This window comes from Callospermophilus lateralis, chromosome 4 (assembly GCF_048772815.1).
Source record: "Callospermophilus lateralis isolate mCalLat2 chromosome 4, mCalLat2.hap1, whole genome shotgun sequence".
NCBI classification, from domain to species: Eukaryota; Metazoa; Chordata; class Mammalia; order Rodentia; family Sciuridae; genus Callospermophilus; species Callospermophilus lateralis.
The window spans coordinates 72,460,749-72,481,358 of NC_135308.1; the positions used below are offsets into that span (position 1 = coordinate 72,460,749).

Consider the following 20,610-nt stretch of genomic DNA (forward strand, 5'->3'; position numbering starts at 1 on the left):
CTGATCTGGGCGATCTTGAAGATCCTGCACAAAAGGAAGTCAATCAGTATACATTAGGCAAAGAGGAGGATTATTGAAGAGAGAAATGTCCCTGATACTTCTACAGGAAGTCAGGTATGGTCAGCAAGACCCTGACCCTTCCTGGAAGACAGCACAACTAATCAAGAAGATAAAGAAGACAAAAGGCTTTTTACAAATTCCATAGAGGGACCTTAGAGGACCTGGGTTAATTTGAGATAATAAAAGCTCACCTACAGGACAGATAAAATATATTATTTAAAATATATATAAAATATAGGTGACCTTAATAGTAGATAGGAACAAGATCAATTTTTGACCAGTTTGCTCTTAAACACCTATTGGAAAAGTATAACCAAATACAGCCAACGTGGACATATCAAAGAAAAGAAGGTTCTTTAAGAATATCTTCTTTTAATATAACATGAGATGCACACTTGTGTCAGCCCTACCAAAAGTAAATAGAGAGGCTATAGAGAAAGAGGTTTGATGCATGAGTGTTGGATACGAACTATCAAAAGAGATTCTGCTAAAATCATATTTTCCCTGAATTAATTTAAGTCTAATCATGATTTATTTTTTTAAATCCAAATTCTGAGATGTGTAAAGGCAAATAAAAACATTAAATCTTACTTGCTAAGCGTTTGGTTATAGCCAGTATTAAGACTAATCTCTGGTAAGTATATGTCTTCTCCTATTGTTCAACCCTTGCCCTCTGAATCTTCTAATAAAGTCTGCATCTTCAAGATTACAACAATTATATGTTGGGAAGATGGTAACACAAAAATTTCAGCCAATTTCCACAACTGAGGCCAGTGTTTCTGTCAGTTCATGAAGAGGCCACAAAGGAGGAACTGAAATGACACTCACATGGTGCTGGGAACCAAGCAGGAGTGGCCACACTCATATCGAATAAAATCAACTTCAACTTAAGTTAATCAAAAGGGATAAAGATGGACACTATATACTGTTAAAGGGAACCATTCACCAACAAGATATAACAATTATCAATATTTATGCACCAAACAGTGGCACAGCTATGTTCATAAAACAAACTCTCCTCAAGTTCAAGAGACAAATAGACTACAACACAATAATTATGGGTGACATCAACACATCTCTCTCACTATTGGACAGATCTTCCAAACAAAAGTTGAATAAAGAAACCATAGAACTCAATAACACAATTAATAACCGAGACTTAACCGACATATATAGAATATATCAACCATCATCAAGCAAATATACTTTTTTTCTCAGCAGCACAGGAATCCTTCTCAAAAATAGACCATATATTATGCCATAGGGCAACTCTTAGAAATTATAAAGGAGTGGATATGATACCATGCAGCTTATCTGACCATAAAGGAATGAAACTGGAAATAAATGATAAAAGAAGGAAGGAAATATCCTACATCACTTGGAGAATGAACAATTTGTTACTGAATGATCAATGGGTTAAAGAAGACATAAAGGAGGAAATCAAAAAATTCTTAGAGATAAATGAAAACATAGACACAATGAAAGCAGATTTAAGAGGAAAATTCATTGCTTGGAGTTCATTCCGCAAACAACAACAACAACAACAACAACAACAACAACAACAAAATAACAACAAATAAATGATCTCACACTTCATCTCAAAACCCTAGAAAAAGAAGAGCAAAACAACAGCAAAGTAGAAGACAAGAAATAATTAAAATCAGAGCTGAAATCAATGAAATTGAAACAAAAGAAACAATTGAAAAAAATGAAAAGAACTAAAAGTTGGTTCTTTGAAAAAATAAATAAGATTGATAGACCCTTAGCCAGGCTAATGAAGAGAAAAAGAGAGAGAACTCAAATTACCAGCATATGGGATGAAAAAGGCAATATCACAACAGACACCACAGAAATACAGAAGATAATCAGAAACTATTTTGAAACCTTATATTCCAATAAAATAGAGGATACTGAAGACATCAATAAATTTCTTAAGTCATATGATTTTCCCAGATTGAGTTAGGAGGATACACACAACTTCAATAGACCAATATCAAAGGAGGGAATAGAAAAAGCCATCAAAAGACTACTAACCAAGAAAAGCCCAGGACCGGATGGGTATACATCAGAGTTTTACAAAACATTTAAAGAAGAACTAATACCAATACTTTTCAAGCTATTTCAGGAAATAGAAAAAGAGGGCACTCTTCCAAATTCATTCTACAAAGCCAACATCACCCTGATTCTGAAACCAGACAAAGACACTTCAAAGAAAGAAAACTACAGACCAATATCTCTAATGAACATAGATGCAAAAATGCTCAATAAAATTCTGGTAAATCGGATACAAAAACATATCAAAAAGATTGTGCACCATGATCAAGTAGGATTCATCCCTGGGATGCAAGCCTGGTTCAACATACGGAAATCAATAAATGTTATTCACCACATCAATAGATTAAAGATAAGAACCATATGATCATCTCCATAGATGCAGAGAAAGCATTCAACAAAGTACAGCATCCCTTTATGTTCAAAACATTAGAAAAACTAGGGATAATAGGAAATTATCTCAACATTGTAAAAGCTATCTATGCTAAGCCTCAGGCTAACATCATTATAAATGGAGAAAAATTGAAGGCATTCTCTCTAAAATCTGGAACAAGACATGGATGTCCTCTCTCACCACTTCTATTCTACATAGTTCTGGAAACACTGGCAGGAGCAATTAGACAGACGAAAGAATTTAAAGGCATAAAGATAGGAAAAGAGGAACTTAAATTAGCACTATTTGTGGATGACATGATCCTATACCTAGCAGACCCAAAAGGTTCTACCCAGAAACTTCTAGAGCTAGTAAATCAATTCAGCAAAGTGGCAGGATATAAAATCAACATGCATAAATCAAAGGCATTCCTGTATATCAGTGACAAATCCACTGAAATGGAAATGAGGACAACCACCCCATTCACAATATTCTCAAAAAAATGAAATACTTGGGAATCAACCTAACAAAAGAACCCTGAAAACTACAGAACCCTAAAGAGAGAAATAGAAGAAGACCTTAGAAGATGGAAAGATATACCTTGCTCATGGATAGGCAGAACTAACATCATTAAAATGGCGATATTACCAAAAGTACTCTATAGGTTTAATGCAATGCCAATCAAAATCCCAATGATATTTCTCGCAGAAATAGAAAAAGCAATCATGAAATTCATCTGGAAAAATAGGAGACCCAGAATAGCAAAAGCAATCCTAAGCAGGAAGAGTGAAACTGTCTTTCTGCAAAGACAAAGTTTTTATTCTCAATGAAGATCACCTTCTCAAATCATTTCTCTTATTTCTAGGCATCTTTCGGGAGATGGGAAGAGATTGGAACTTGTGACAGGCTCCCACCAACAGTTATATTTCATCATGCAGCAAACTTATCTTTCCAGTCACAACAATGACATAAGTTATGTATAGATATTTTGGGGTTAATTCAGGATGTAAAGGAGTAAAAAATGATGTAACATTGACACAGTATTTTGATACTTTATAGTTCCTAATACATTAGGATTTCTTGACTAAGCATTCATTTTCACTAAGCAGGGTTTGGTGAGGGAAAATAATTTCTCCATTATTATTTAAGACCCACAGCAGGACTGATTGCATCATTTTCAGGACATAGTGCAAGATGAAAATGTGAGATGTCTTGTTTAAAAACCAAGAATATGTTCACAATGGATCTAGAACACTCAACAAAGCATGAGGCCCTTCTGATTCTGTGCACTGTGCAATTCTACAAGCCACATGCCTATGATGCTTCCCTGATTCACAGCATTCCAGAGGTGATTGGCCCGATAAAGTACAGCTGTGTGAAGGTGGTCTAGTACCTTGGGGCAGAAAATCATAGCAGCTACACTTAATTGACTTTTAGTAAAACCTGGGAATATCCCTGTGGACCTTTTTGAAGTTGGGGTCCAGTTCCTAAGTTTCTTCATGGAATACATGGTAATGGAGCTATAATTTTCTGCCACCAATTTCCTAAGAGAAATTGTGGAAAACTGTGGGATGTTCACAATTCTTTTCTTTGATCCCATGTCCCTGATTATTTGTATAGACTGAGAAATAGTTCTTTGCAGTTTTTTAGTGTGTCAGTAATCCCTGTGAGAAATATTTCCCAGACAGTGATCTGTGATCAATAGTTAAAAAATTTATCTCAGTCTGGGTTCCTAGGTTACTGTGTTTTTATCTCACCCATGATTCTGGTGCCTCTAGGGGACTCTGTTTTTTCTTCAGGTCGTAATTATCACCAGACTCTAAATTTGCTATTTTTGGTTTTTTACTTTGCTCAAAGGAAGAAGATCTGGCAGAGAAGAACCTTCTGAATGAAGAAGAGAAGTCTGGAAATGAGGATTCTGAGTTCAGAGACTCTGTAATGTCACTTGAAGGACCAGTATGCCTGTATTGACCCAAGATACTTTTGGTCCCATTTGCAGGTTCAGAAACCATCACAGTGTATGTTCAGATAGGGTGGGTAATGGTAATTTGTCTTTCATTTATATATGAATAATCCAATAATAAATACTGTGGCCATTCTAGACAGTACTGTGTAGTTGAGAATTGTCTGTGAACACCTAGAGATGCCAACACAAAATGCTCTTACAGCATTCATGACATCACCCCTTTAACTGAGAGGTGTATTTCTTTCTGGTGGGTGAAACTCAAGGTGAGTTGACTTGTGGTAAAACTCAGGGAGATGCTGAGTCAAAACCCAGCTGATACTTTACAGTAAAAACAGATGAACATTGCCCAAAATTGCAATGTTAATTACAGTATCTTTTCTTGCATAATTTCCCCCACACCCAGTAGCTCTGGAACTTTGTTACATGGAAGCAGAGGCAGGTGTGACAGGACTTTCTGTGTAAAAAGTAATAAATCCAAAACATTAGAAATATAAAAACTTCTCACAGACTTAATTGTAATGGGAAGGTAGAGAAATAAGTTGGAAGATGAACATTTTAAATAGTTAAATTTGAAACTTTGTGAAGTTTTTCAGATTTCAATTTGTTTTCAAGCCCTTGTCTACCTTTCGTGGTTGAGTTACTGACTATAACACCTCATGTACCAATGGCAAGGAACTCTCATCTCTACATTTCCCAGTAAAGACTATCTCATACTTTTTCAACTATGATAATTTATTTGTTTTGTTTTATTAATTAATGTATTTACTTGTACTGTGCTGGGGATTGAACCCATGGCACTGTGCCTGCTAGGCAAGTGCAATGCCACTGAGGTGTACTCCCAATCCTGCAATGATATTTTAAAATGTAAACAAATCCAAGTGACCCTTTAACATTGTTAGGTTTTACTTAGGAAAACAATTTTCAACTCCTTGCTCATTTCCTCTGAAAGTGGGAAAAGATGAAAAACTCCCTGTCTCTTGGTAGGTAATAGCAATGCTAGAAATGGTTTGGTGTCAGAGGAGTCTTGTTCCCTGAGCATGTTAAGCCCTGACAAGATATGGATGCATGATACCTTGAAAAATGGTTTTAGTATAATTATTTACACTCTCTGTAAGATTACTCTCTATCCCACTATCTTTTAATAACTTGATTTGAGCAAAAAAACAAAAGAAAAAAGAAAAAAATTGTCTATTATCTTTACCCAAAATTCCATATTAATATGTTTTTTATCAGTGGAAGGGGAGGGGTATGAGTTTATTTCTTACCTGCTCTGGTAGATTATTGGGATAACACAGTGTAGAGTAAGGTCAGACCTGCTATCCTCTGAGCTTCCTTGGAAAATCATTAGAGTTCACATTCTGCTAGAAGTAAACATATCATCTGCAGATAATAAGTCCAAGTTTTTATTCTTTCAGTAATCAGAAAGAAAGTGGATGAAGGTTTCCTCTATAAACACTCTGGTATTTCTCATGGCTTTTGGGTGTGTCAAGCTATCATGCTTCCAAATACTGTGTTCTGTAAGTGGGTTCTAATCTCTTTTTTTCTGCTCTATTTTACCTAATATATGGACATTTTACTACTTCTTCTGTATCCAAAATATTTCTCTTAAAACTTTATTTTTTTGTAGTCAATATTTACTGATGTTTAGTGTTAAAGGGAAAGTGAAGAATGATACAACCTGGAGAAAGATGTAAACTTCATTAAATTAACCTAATTTTAATATTCTACTGTTGTGCCCTTCAATCCCTTTCACCCAAGGAAATTTCTCTTTGTGATTCTTTACATTAAATTTAACCCTAATTGTGACAATAACTTACTACAGAGTCTCTCCCATCTCCCAGATTGGCCTATACTGGCTTCTTTCTTTTATGAGTTTTGAAATGGCTCCCATAAGTCCTCTTGGAATTGACCCTCTTGCCTCAGGTGTAGAGGGGTAACAGTGGAGTAAATTAATTAAATATTCTTCCTTCCTGTTATGTATTATTATGATTATAACTGCAAACGGGTATAATGATGAGCAGAAAAACATCCTGCACCTTAGGTCATATCTGATTACCAGTAATGCAGGAGGACTTGCTGATCTCTACTTGGCAGTAAATTGTGGTGTGACTTGTGTATCTTAAATATCTACAGAATCTACATAATTTCCTAAACTACCAGCTTCACCAATGATCAATCATAGAGATAAAGGGGCATTTAATTTTAGAAATTTGAATTTGATGTGTTAATTGATAGCTTTTCATGTAATTTGGCTGAAATGTGACAATGATTTGTATCATATTCTCTAAATATTTTTACTTAAATGAAATAATGTGTTTTATTGGCAATGTCTCCATATTTCTGCCAAATCAGTGAACTAACAGGGGCTTTCCACTTCTGTAATCAACTCAGGAGAAATAGTAATGATAATAAGAGTAACTCTCCACAGTATTAAGCACATTAGAATAAATTTGTCCTTGAGTAGCTGAAGCCTGTATTAAACTGGTAAATAAGGGTTATGGGTGATGAAAGGGATTTAGTCTGAGAAGAAGTCTGCATCCAGAAGGCAATTACAGTGTGCATTGATAGTAGGGAAGTTTGATCATGCATTTCCCCAATTCATTTTATCACTTGTGTTATAGCCACAGACATTTGTGGAAATAATCAGAGCTAGTCCATGTGCCCATGACGCTTCAGGGATATACAAATGCTACTAAATTAAAATGTTCAACAATTCAATTAAAAAAATAAAAACAATGTGAATATAGTTGAAGAACAAATTTTTTTTAGTTGGAATGTCAATTTACCAAGAAGGTACGAAGAAAGTATACAAGCAGAACTTATCTCTGAAACATTAAAGACATAGAGCATCTATTTATCAGAAGTCCTAGAAGGAATGAAACATAAGTCTGGAGAAAATAAAAATAATGAAGAACTATCAGTTGAACATTGCAGAGAAGTAAGAAAAAAAAATATTATATTGAAAATACTTTTATATTGCCACTTAAATATAATAAATAATGATAATCACAGGTAAACAAATTAGGATAAGTTTTATTCCATGCATGTATAATTATGTCAAAATGGATTCAACTGTCATGTATAAATAAAAAGAACCAATAACAAAAGTACTAAAGTAAAATTTTCCAAAAAATGGGTATGTGATCTTCTAGGAAGAAAGACAAATTGACTCTAAACTTTTTAATAGCAATGTTGCTTACAAAAAATAATAAAGTAATATCTTAAAATAATAAAATCCAAGAACTTTGAAGTTAGAATTCTATTTATAGAAAAAAATATTGTTCTTAAGAAAAGGGTAAATATATTATCAGTTAAAGAAGTCCACAGCTTTATAAAATATATATCATGCTTCCACTAACACAAAAAGAAAGAATAAACTAAATTCAACAATAAGTATAAGGAAACCATAATGATTTTCAAAGATCAATCTTAGTAAAACACAGGACTAGATTGTTTATTGTTGACTTTTATCAAACTCTCATAGAATGTTTTCTCTTTTACACAAAAAGAAAAACAGAACAAAAAATAGTGAAAAAAATATCCATCTTGTTTAGTCTTGGCAATTCGTGTGTTTCTATGAATTTATATATTTAATCTAGGTTATCCAATTTTCTTGGTGTGCAATTGTTCATGGTACTCTAATAACATTAAAAAAATTCCATAGAATTGGCAATAATGCCTCTACTTTCATTTCTAATTTTAGTAATTTGTGTCTTCTCTTTCTCTTATTTCTTTGGTTAAAGGTTTGTCAACTTTTAAGTTGTTTTTGGCACTGGGGATTTTAACCCAGGAGCTCTTTATTACTGAGCCACATTCTCAGCCTCTCCCAATCCCATTTTTTTAAAACTTTAAGAGTGGGTCTAATTAGGCAATTTAGGGCCTCCCTAAATTGCTGAGGCTGATCTTGAATTTGTAATCCTCCTGCATCAGCCTCCCTAGTGGCTGGGATTACAGGAGTGTACCAGGGAACCCTAATACATATTTATCAGTCTTGTTGGTATTTTCAAAGATAAGGTAATAATATTATCTGTATTTTTCTGGACTCTATTCTGTTAATTTTAGATATAATCCTTATTAGATCTAAGATTAGATCTATCCTTCTGCTTGATTTGAGCATAGCTTGTTCTTTTATGTCTAGGTTCTCTGGATTTCAATTTCTAGATGCAAATATAGGTTGATGATTCGAGTGAGAAGCTTTTTTTCCCATGAATATATTTATAGATGTAATTTCCCCCTTATCCCTGCTCTCACTAAATGCTCTAAATTTTGTCTTGCTATGTTTTCATTTTAATTTATCTCAGACGTATTTTCTAATTTTTTTCTGATTCCTCTTTGATCTATTGGTTATTTAAGAGTGCTGTTTAATTTCTACAAGTTTGTGATTTTTCCAGTTGTGTTTCTGTTATTGATTTCTAACTTTATTCCATTGTGGTTGAAGGAGATATAATAGTCCCCTCTTGTCCACAGGTACAACTTTTTGAGACCCTCAGAGGATGCTAAAAACTGTGGATAGTAGCAAGCCCAAAATTTATCACATTTTCTCCCATATGAATATGCCTCTGATTAAGTCTCATCTATGAATTAGTCCCAGTAAAAGATTAACAGTGACAATGAATAATCAAATCAAACAATTATAAAAATATAATGTAATAGTTATGTGAATGTGGTCTCCCTCACTCTCAGATTATCTTATATTACTCTATGCTGGATGAACAGATAATTCACATCTTGTTGGGATAAACAGGAATGCTTCAAGATGTCATTATGCTACTCAGAATGGCACATTTTTAAAAAAAATTGAAAAAATTTTAATTTTCCAGTTAATGTTTTTGAGTCTTCCTACTCATGAACATAGAGTGTCTCTTTTTTTCCTCCCTTATTTTATATAGGCAACACAGGCTAATTGAATTGAATTGAAAGTAATTTAATAATAATGAAAATAAAAGTATGAAAGAGTATCTCTTTATTCAGTTCTTTGCTATCTTTCCTTAGTTTTAGTTTTCCTTTTTTAATTCTTATATGTATCTTGTTAAATTTATACCAGAATTCTTAATTTTTGAGGTGCTTATGTACATGCTAATGTGTTTTTAATTTCCCAAACACTTGTTCTTTTCTGGTATACTTGAATGATTGACTTCAGTGCAGTAACTATATTCTGCAACATTGCTGTATTCATGTTGTATTTCCAGGAATTATTTCTTTTGTTGTTAATTCTTTTGATTTTTTTTCTACACATAATCATTGTGTCTGTAAACAAAGTTTTTTTTTCTTCCAAATCTGTACAACTTTTATTTCCTTTTCTTGTCTTATGTCGTTATTAAGGACTTCTCAATGGTGTTAACAAGCATATTGAGAGGGGACATCCTTCATCCTTGTCTGTTTCTGATCTTAGTGGGCATCTTTGTTTTTCCTACCATTACCTGTAGGTTTTATTGTAGAAGTTCTTTACCAAGTGAGAAAGTTCCCACTACATCCCGGAGTTGCTTAGGGTTTGTTGTTTTTATCATGAGCAGGTGTTAAATTTTTCAAAAGATTTTCTGCATATATTGATGTGATCATGTGATTTTTCTTTTCTGTCTTGTTGATGTGATGGATTATATTTATTGGGCTTTGAATGTTGAACCAGCCTTGTACAAGTAGAATAAATCCTACTTACTCATTGTATATAATTCTTTCAATACTTCACTGGACTCTATTTTCTAATATATTTTGTTAAGAATTTTGCTTCTACATTCATGAGGGGTGTTGAAATGTAATTTTCTTTTCCTGCAATACCTTTATCTGGCGTTAGAGTAATGCTTGCCTCATAGAATGAGTTAGGAAATATTCCCTTTGTTATTATTCTTTGAATAAGAACCTTGAGAAATATGTGCTCGCATTGTTATTTAGTAGTAGCCCAAAAGGACTACAGTTTTTTTTTTCTGCTGGGAGCAAATACCTTTGTGTTTGAACTAATGATGTGGATCTTCTCAGCTTCTGTGTTTCTCCCCCACAACATTTGATCTCTGAAATGTGTCTGTGGTTGATCTTTGGTGGTAGTTTTGTGCCATGTCCTCCATATTTAGGAGCCTTCTGTTTGGTGTTAGTAGTGTTGGTTCACAGGGCCAAGACAGTTTCCTGCATTTACTTCACAGGTAGAGTTTTTGCTTCACCCTTTAGAAGAGAATGAGCCTTTGTACCTTGGAAAGAAGAGGCACTTATTTTGCTTCTACTCCTTCCTTTGAAGCACTTAGATTTTTGCTACACCCTAAAGTGAAAAGGTTGTTTCCCCTTATCTGATGACTTAAGACTTTTGCTGCTTATAAGAGAAAGTTTTAGAGAAGATAGGACTTTGCCTTTCTCTATCAGCAGTTGTCAATCAACTCTGTGAGCCTGAGGTTTCTTTGTTATCTCCTGTGCTGCTCCCAATCTTTCTGATGAAACCCCGAAGGAAGATACTTCAGCGTGAAGTATACTTGTGTCTCTGATCTCAACAATTCAAAATTGGCAAGGAGGCAACTCTTTCGAAATGGATGTTATATACTTTTTTTTTTTTTAGGTGATTGTCTACTTGGAGTAAGGATTACTTGGATAACACACAATTTCAATTAAAAAAATGAGTTAAAGGAAGAAAGAGTTATGCCTTTTTAGCTCATCTACCTTTTTCTAAATGTTGAAGAAGGAAAAATAAATATTCTTTGTAATTTTCTATATTGTCAACAGAATGGTTGTTTCAAAAATTGTTCTTTTAACGTTCTAGCATGCTTATGACAGAATTTTATCATCTGTAGACCTGTTTTTTTCCCACTTTCATCCCATCTATTATTATGCCTAAAAATTTGGATTGAATGCTAGATTTTTTTTAATTGAAAATTTTGTTCTGACCTGACATAATCTTTCTGCATTAAGTCCACCTTTTATTTCTTAATACAGATACAATCAGAAGAAATTTGTTTGGTAATTTTCTTAGGGCTAAGATTACTTCTGGGTTACTCTCTATAGGTTACATGCCCATGAAGCTGTCTCTGTTCCACAGCATTTCAGAGATGATTGGCTCAATAAACCACAGCCTGAGTCACAGTGGTCTAATCCCTTGGGAGGAGAAACATCATGGCAGTTGATGACTTTCAGTAAAAGTTGATATTAACTGTGTGGGCATTTGAGAAGTCAGAATCTGGTCCCTAAGTATGTTTATGGATAGATGGTAACAGACCTGTACCTGTCTGCCACCAATTACCTAAGATTTTTCCTAGGAAAAAATGAGATGGAATATTCACAATTCCTGTCTCCGATTTTATGTGGTTAGTTATAGAGACTGAGAAATCATACTTTACAATTTCTCTTGTCTGCCAATAATTCCCTTGAGATATATTTCCAAGATAATGAACTGAGGTCAAAAGTTTTTGTTTGCTATGTATTTAGTATTGCATGATATTATTTCTATTTGGGTTCCTCTCTATTTTGTGCTTTTGCCTTGCCCATGTTTCTGATGCCTTTAGAGGGCTCCACTTTGTCTCTGGCTCTTAACTTTAACTTGACTCTAAATTTGTGATTTCTGGTTGTTTTTTACATGGATTGGAGGAGGACTATCTGAGAGAGGAGAAAGTTGTGAATGAATAACAAGATTGTGGCTCAGTGGTGGAGTACTTGCCTGCCATGTGTGAGGCACTGGGTTAGATCCTGAGCACCACATAAAAAAATAAATAAATAAAATGAAGGGTAAAAAAAAAGCATAGGATCCTGGAAATGAAGATACTGAGCTTAAGGAATCTGGAATATTACACAAAGAATCAGCATGTTTGGCTGGGTGTGGTGTTGCATGCCTGTAATCCTAGCGGCTCTGGAGGCTGAGGGAGGAGGATCTGAGGTGAAAGCCAGCCTAGCAAAAGTGAGGTGCTAAGCAACTCAGTGAGACCCTGTCTCTAAATAAAATACAAAGTAGGGTTAGAGATGTTGCTGAGTGGTTGAGTGCCCATGAGTTCAATCCCTATTTTTTTTTAAAAAAAAATAATTTTGTAGCTTATCTACCTTTAAATGATGCCAGTATTTTTCTCATACTAAAATATTACAAATACTGCACAAGAAATAAATACACCTGACTAATATCCCTGAAGAATATATTTATTTATTCTACATATTTGTGTATGCGCGCGCACACACACACACACACACACACAGTTTCCTTGAAAAGATACTAGGATATTGAAATTAGTTGTAAACATATAGAATTGTATACATCATAACCCTGTTAGATTTATCTCAAGAATATAAGGTCTAAAAATCAATGTGACATACAATATCAATTGAATAAAGGAAAATATATCTTTTCATTTATGATCTTTTGAGTTTTGACAATGTATCAATTTGCTTTCATGGAGAAGGACTAGTTTGATTTTACTTTTTTGTATTTGTTTGTTTTGTGTTTTTTTTTTTATTATTTTTGTTTTAATGCTGCTGGGACAATAGACAATTTATGAGCCAAAATATAAAAGGTGGGGGGATCCAACATGGTGGTGGGCAGAGAGGCTGTGCTTTTAATGCACTCCCAGTGATGGGATCATAAAGTCGCAAGGATAACTCTTGGATTCTACCAACAGAGATTCTCCTAGCAAAATTCCACTGAAGAGAGACTGCCCGGGAGCTACTAGGATTTTTTTGAAGCGTCTGTGTGACCCAGACGAGCGGGACCCTGCCAGAGACACGGAGTTCCAAATCCAACAGCCACAGTCCACGCACCGCAGGCACAGCTGCAGATCCGTCCACCCGCCCGCAGCCAAAGTGACTGGGTCCTGCTAGACGCCGAGACACAACTTGGCAGGAAGAAGTCTTTAGCCAAGCCTCCACAAGCCAGGAACTGAGGCGAACCGGGCCAGACCAGTCCACCCCTCCCCTCGGACACTCCTGCAAGGAGCCTGGGGCCCGCCATAGCAGAGAGGTGACGTCATTGGAGTTCGGCCGGCGGAATTCCTTCCCAGCAGAATCCACTTTAGCAGGTGCGTGACTCCCCATACTGATACAAGCAGCCAGGAAACTTCATTGACTTCTCAGGGGTCGTGTTAAAAGGAACCATCCACCATCAAGACATAACAATTATCAATTTGTATGCACCAAACAATGGTGCTGCAATGTTCATAAAACAAACTCTCCTCAAGTTCAAGAGTCAAATAGACCACAACACAATAATTATGGGGGACTTCAACACACCACTCTCGCCATTGGACAGATCCTCTAGACAAAAGCTGAACAAAGAAACTATAAAACTCAATAACGCAATCAATAACCTAGACTTAACCAACATATATAGAATATATCAACCGTCATCAAGTGGATACACATTCTTCTCAGCAGCACATGGATCCTACTCAAAGATAGACCATATATTATGCCATAGGGTGACTCTCAGTAAATATAAAGGTGTGGAGATAATACCATGCACCATATCTGACCATAATGGAATGGAACTGGAAATCAATGAAGAAGGAAGGAAAAATCCTGCATCACCTGGAAAATGAACAATATGTTACTGAATGATCAATGGGTTACAGAAGATATAAAGGAGGAAATCAAAAAATTCCTAGAGATAAACGACAATACAGACACAACATACCGGAATCTATGGGACACAATGAAAGCAGTTTTAAGAGGGAAATTCATTTCCTGAAGTTCATTCCTCATAAAAAAAAAAAAAAAAAAAAAAAAAAAAAAACAACAAATAAATGAACTCACACTACATCTTAAAACCTTAGAAAAGGAAGAACAAAACAACAGCAAATATAGCAGAAGACAAGAAATAATTAAAATCAGAGCGGAAATCAACGAAATTGAAACAAAAAAAAACCATTGAAAAAATTGATAAAACTAAAAGTTGGTTCTTTGAAAAAATAAATAAGATCGACAGACCCTTAGCCATGCTAACGAAGAGAAGAAGAGAGAGAATGCAAATTACTAACATACAGGACGAAAAAGGCAATATCACAACAGACACTACAGAAATACAGAAGATAATTAAAAAGTATTTTGAAACCCTATATTCCAATAAAATAGAAGATAGTGAAGATATCGATAAATTTATTAAGTCATATGATCTGCCCAGATTGAGTCAGGAAGACACACACAATTTAAATAGACCAATAACAAAAGAAGAAATTGAAGAGGCCATCAAAAGACTACCAACTAAGAAAAGCCCAGGACCGGATGGGTATACAGCAGAGTTTTACAAAACCTTCAAAGAAGAATTAATATCAATACTTTTCAAGCTATTTCAAGAAATAGAAAAAGAAGGAGCTCTTCCAAATTCATTCTATGAGGCCAACATAACCCTGATCCCAAAACCAGACAAAGACACTTCAAAGAAAGAAAACTATAGACCAATATCTCTAATAAACTTAGATGCAAAAATTCTCAATAAAATCCTGGCGAATCGAATGCAAAAGCACATCAAAAAAATTGTGCACCATGATCAAGTAGGATTCATCCCTGGGATGCAAGGCTGGTTCAATATACGGAAATCAATAAATGTTATTTACCACATCAATAGACTTAAAGATAAGAACCATATGATCATCTCGATAGATGCAGAAAAAGCATTTGACAAAGTACAGCATCCCTTTATGTTCAAAACACTAGAAAAACTAGGGATAACAGGAACTTACCTCAACATTGTAAAAGCTATATATGCTAAGCCTCAGGCTAACATCATTCTAAATGGAGAAAAACTGAAGGCATTCCCTCTAAAATCTGGAACAAGACAGGGATGCCCTCTCTCACCACTTCTATTCAATTTAGTTCTTGAAATACTGTCCAGAGCAATTAGACAGACAAAAGAAATTAAAGGCATAAAAATAGGAAAAGAAGAACTTAAATTATCGCTATTTGCAGATGACATGATAATATACTTAACAGACCCAAAAGGGTCTACAAAGAAACTGCTAGAGTTAATAAATGAATTCAGCAAAGTGGCAGGATATAAAATCAACACGCATAAATAAAAGGCATTCCTGTATATCAGCAACAAAACTTCTGAAATGGAAATGAGGAAAACCATTCCATTCACAATGTCCTCAAAAAAAAAATAAAATACTTGGGAATCAACCTAACAAAAGAGATGAAAGATTTATACAATGAAAACTATATAACCCTAAAGAGAGAGATAGAAGAAGATCTTAGAAGATGGAAAAATGTACCCTGTTCATGGATAGGCAGAACTAACATTATCAAAATGGCGATATTACCCAAAGTTCTCTACAGGTTTAATGCGATGCCAATCAAAATCCCAATGGCATTTCTTGTAGAAATAGATAAAGCAATCATGAAATTCATATGGAATAACAAAAGACCCAGAATAGCAAACACAATTCTAAGCAGGAAGTGTGAATCTGGAGGTATAGCAATACCAGAGTTCAAACTGTACTACAAAGCAATAGTAACAAAAACAGCACGGTACTGGTACCAAAACAGGCAGGTGGATCAATGGTACAGAATAGAGGACACAGAAACCAATCCACAAAATTACAACTTTCTTATATTTGATAAAGGGACTAAAAACATGCAATGGAGGAAGGATAGCATCTTCAACAAATGGTGCTGGGAAAATTGGAAATCCATATGCAACAAAATGAAACTGAATCGCTTTCTCTCGCCATGCACAAAAGTTAACTCAAAATGGATCAAGGAGCTTGATATCAAATCAGAGACCCTGCACCTGATAGAAGAAAAAGTTGGCTCCGATCTACATATTGTGGGGTCAGGCTCCAAATTCCTTAATAGGACACCCATAGCCCAAGAGTTAATAACAAGAATAAACAAATGGGACTTACTTAAACTAAAAAGTTTTTTCTCAGCAAGAGAAACAATAAAAGAAGTAAATAGGGAGCCTACATCCTGGGAACAAATCTTTACTCCTCACACTTCAGATAGAGCCCTAATATCCAGAGTATACAAAGAACTCAAAAAATTAAACAATAAGATAACAAATAACCCAATCAACAAATGGGCCAAGGACCTGAACAGACACTTCTCAGAAGAGGACATACAATCAATCAATAAGTGCATGAAAAAATGCTCACCATCTCTAGCAGTCAGAGAAATGCAAATCAAAACCACCCTAAGATACCATCTCACTCCAGTAAGATTGGCAGCCATTAGGAAGTCAAACAACAACAAGTGCTGGCGAGGATGTGGGGAAAAGGGTACACTTGTACATTGCTGGTGGGACTGCAAATTGGTGCAGCCAATATGGAAAGCAGTATGGAGATTCCTGGGAAAGCTGGGAATGGAACCACCATTTGACCCAGCTATCGCCCTCCTTGGACTATTCCCTGAGGACCTTAAAAGAGCATACTATAGGGATACTGCCACATCAATGATCATAGCAGCACAATTCACACTAGCTAGACTGTGGAACCAACCTAGATGCCCTTCAATAGATGAGTGGATAAAAAAAAAATGTGGCATCTATACACAATGGAGTATTATGCAGCACTAAAAAATGACAAAATCATGGAATTTGCAGGGAAATGGATGGCATTAGAGCAGATTATGCTAAGTGAAGCTAGCCAATCCTTAAAAAACAAATGTCAAATGTCTTCTTTGATTTAAGGAGAGCAACTAAGAACTGAACAGAGGGAAAGAGCATGAGGAAAAGATTAACATTAAACTGAGATGAGTGATGGGAGGAAAAGGGAGAGAGAAAGGAAATTGCAAGGAAATGGAAGGAAACCCTCATTGTTATTCGAAATCACATATATGAGGTTGTGAGGGAAAAGTGGGGGGAGGGAGAGAACAGAACAACAACAGATGAGGTAGAGAGGGAAGATGGGAGAGGAGAGGAGGGGGGATAGTAGGGGATAGGAAAGACAGCAGAATACAACAGTCACTAATATGGCATTATGTAAACATTGTGAATGTGTAACTGATGTGATTCTGCAATTTGTATTTGGGGTAAAAATGGAAATGCATAACTCACTTGAATCAAATGTATGAAAGATAAAAAAAGAACAAAAGCAAAAAAAAAAAACAAAATATAAAAGGTGATTCATACTACAAATCATATAGAAAAATTAAACCACTGAATGAGAGAGCCAAGCCAAGACCATAAAAACTTTTGTAGAAAACATGGGTGTAAATCTTCATAGCCTTGGATTTAATAATCTGAAGCAAGAAATATGATACCAAAATCTGAAGAAATAAAAGAAAAAGTAGATCAATTCAACTTCATTAAAATTAAAATGTTTCATATTTCAAATGACAATACTCCCAAATGTCAATAAGCAATACATAGAGAAAAACAACCCATATTATGGAGAGAATTTTCCAAATCATGTATTCTTTAAGGAACTAGTATGCAAAATACATACAACCTATTACAACTCAACAATAAAGAGACAAATAAACTATTTAATACTCAGCAAAGAAATTGAATTGAGGAGATGGAAGATGGTGGATTACTGTGAGGCAGCATTTCTCTTAGCTCTGCTACCTGGAACTTAAACAGAAGGAATACCATGTCTCCCCAAAGATTATAGTGAAAAATCTTAAGGGGTAGTCTGCCCTAGCCACCCATGACTCATTAATTGAAAAAAACAAACATAACAAGACAAAATCAAAAACCAAAAGCCTCCTCACCAGTATTTATCAGTTGTCCTCAATCCAGAAGCCATTTTGAGATTACAGTTTGGAGGAGCCTTTGGAAACTGAAACCCAGATCCGTGAGTTCGCCACTAGGTTGGTGTGTGCCTGTGTGAGCTTAGCAATCTTGGGGAAAGTCAGAAACTTGGGGCATTTTGCCCAGGGAAAGACACAATAAAGACGCTGAAGAGAGGCAGGCTCTCCCCTCTCAGTCCAGAGGCAGGTCCAGCACCCACTGGGTACCTGGGCCCACTCAGGTTGGCACTCCCTGGGTCCTTGCACAAACCTTATCCCTGATTCCCTCCCTCTTCCAGCACCCACCAATCCCTTGGTTGCACCAGGTCTGGCATCATCCAGCACCCAACAGGGTCCTCTAGATACCCAATTCATAGTTTCCCAAACTCTCCATAGACCTCAGACCAACCCATCTCTTGCAGCGTGGCAGATGGCCTACAGGTGTCAGTGCTTGCTCTTGATTCACCCAACAGAATAGCTGCCCTGATGTGGCAGGGCCCCACATGCCTCTTAGCTGCCAGATTCAGCACACAGGTCTGCAAAGGGTACACAGATCCTGGCACCCAGACATCAGGTCTGGCTGGAAGACAAGTGCCTGACCAAGAATTCAAAATGGTGGTGGCAGGAGAGATTGAGTTGGGAGACTAAACCAGAGACCAGGAATTGTGGGGTTTGCAGGTGATATAAGGGGCTAAGAACAGGCTCCTATACCACACAAGTGGAACCCAGAGAAGATTCCTGAGGTGCAGTCTTCCAACACGAACTGGCAATTGCTGGGCCCTGGAGATGTGCTGACATAAAATCTCCAGACCAATTGGCACACAGCAAAGAGACTAGAGCATACCTAGCCTACACCCCACCTCTAGGAGTTCTGCCTCCAGAACTAACCCTCCTGCCATACCAACCCCAACCATCCTGAGGGTAGAGTTAGAATCAAACTCTAGACCTTGATGCTGAGAAGGAAAATTGAGAAACTTTTTGAACTCCAATAAAATCAATTGTTTAATTTTTCAAGATAACATTTTTTTTCTGTCACATTTCTACCATTTTTGAAACCAAGTATTTTTTATATATCAGCTTATTGAGAACTGGAATGTCTGAATAGTATGTTACAGTTTGGTTGTGTAGTTTTTATTTTTACTTTTTTTTCCTTTTACTTTTTAAAAAAAAATCATTTAATATATATATTCTCTCATTTACCCCTTTCCCTGGATTCACTTTTCTCCTAACCAACCTCCATTAATTCCTCTTTCACTCTTTCTATCATTTTTACTTCTATCTTCTGTCCTCCTACCTCATAAACATAACATCCTAAACCACTTCTATTCTTTGTCCACCATTTGAAATTATAAACCCTTTTGCTAAATTACTGTTTATATCATAGACAATAATTGAACACATAATTTCTGTTCATTGCAATAAAACTGTAGATATTTAAATAGGAATTATTTGGTTTAAAGCTATATATTGTTTGCATTGGGTGCTGTTAATATTGGTCTCTCCCTTCCAAGGCAAGGTACTGGAAACCCCCAGGGATAGAATAAGTCTACAGCAAAGAAATTGTATTGGCTTATGTCCACACTGCTAGATGGTCAGACACATGAACAACATGGAAAAACTAGGTAATAATGAAAACTATGATGCTCAAATAATAAAATCTCTTGACAACACTATAAAAGAAATGTCAGAGATGGAGTTTTGAATATGTATAATTAAAGGAATCCATGACATGAAGAATTATGTAAAAAATAGAATCAGAGATGAATTTCAGGAGGTGAAAGATTACATCAATAAAGAGAGAACCTAAAAAGAAATCAAGCAGAAATCCTCAAAATGAAGGGATCAACAAATTAAAATAAAAATTCAATTGAAAGCACCATGAACAGACTAGATCACTTGCAAGACATAGTTTCAGGCAATGAACATGAAATATATAATGTTGAAAATAAAATTGACCATGCAGGGAAAATGGTAAGAAATCATGCAGAGAACTTCCAAGAATTATGGGATAACATAAAAAGACCAAGTTTAAGATTTATCAGGATAGATGAAGGCACAGAGATACAAACCAAATGAATGCACAATCTTTACAGTAAAATAATATCAGAAAACTTCTCAAACCTAAAGAATGAAATGGAAAATGAAATACAAGAGACTTTTAGGATCCTAAATGTACAAATTTAAGTCAGACCCACATTAAGGCATATTATAATGAAAATGCCTTACATGCAGTATAAGGGCAGAACTTTAAAGGCTGGGAGATAAAAATATCAGATTAAGCATAGGTGGAAAATAATTTGGATCCCAGCTGATTTCTCAACACAGACCCTCAAGGTTAGGAGGCACTGGAGTAACATATACCATGCTCTGAAAGAAAATGAATACCAACAAAGAATTTTATATCCAGCAAAATTAAGCTTTAGTTTTAAAGATGAAATAAAAGCCTTCCATGAAAAACAAAATTAAAATAATTCACAGTGAGAAAGCCTACATTTCAGAATATTCTCAACAAAATATTCCATAAAGATGAAATTTAAAA

At 35.4% G+C, this 20,610-nt stretch overlaps 1 pseudogene; it reads left to right on the forward strand.

Moving 5' to 3' along the window:
• LOC143398300 (protein tyrosine phosphatase domain-containing protein 1 pseudogene) overlaps positions 1-20,610 on the forward strand; it is a 49,969-nt pseudogene that overhangs the window by 22,905 nt on the left and 6,454 nt on the right.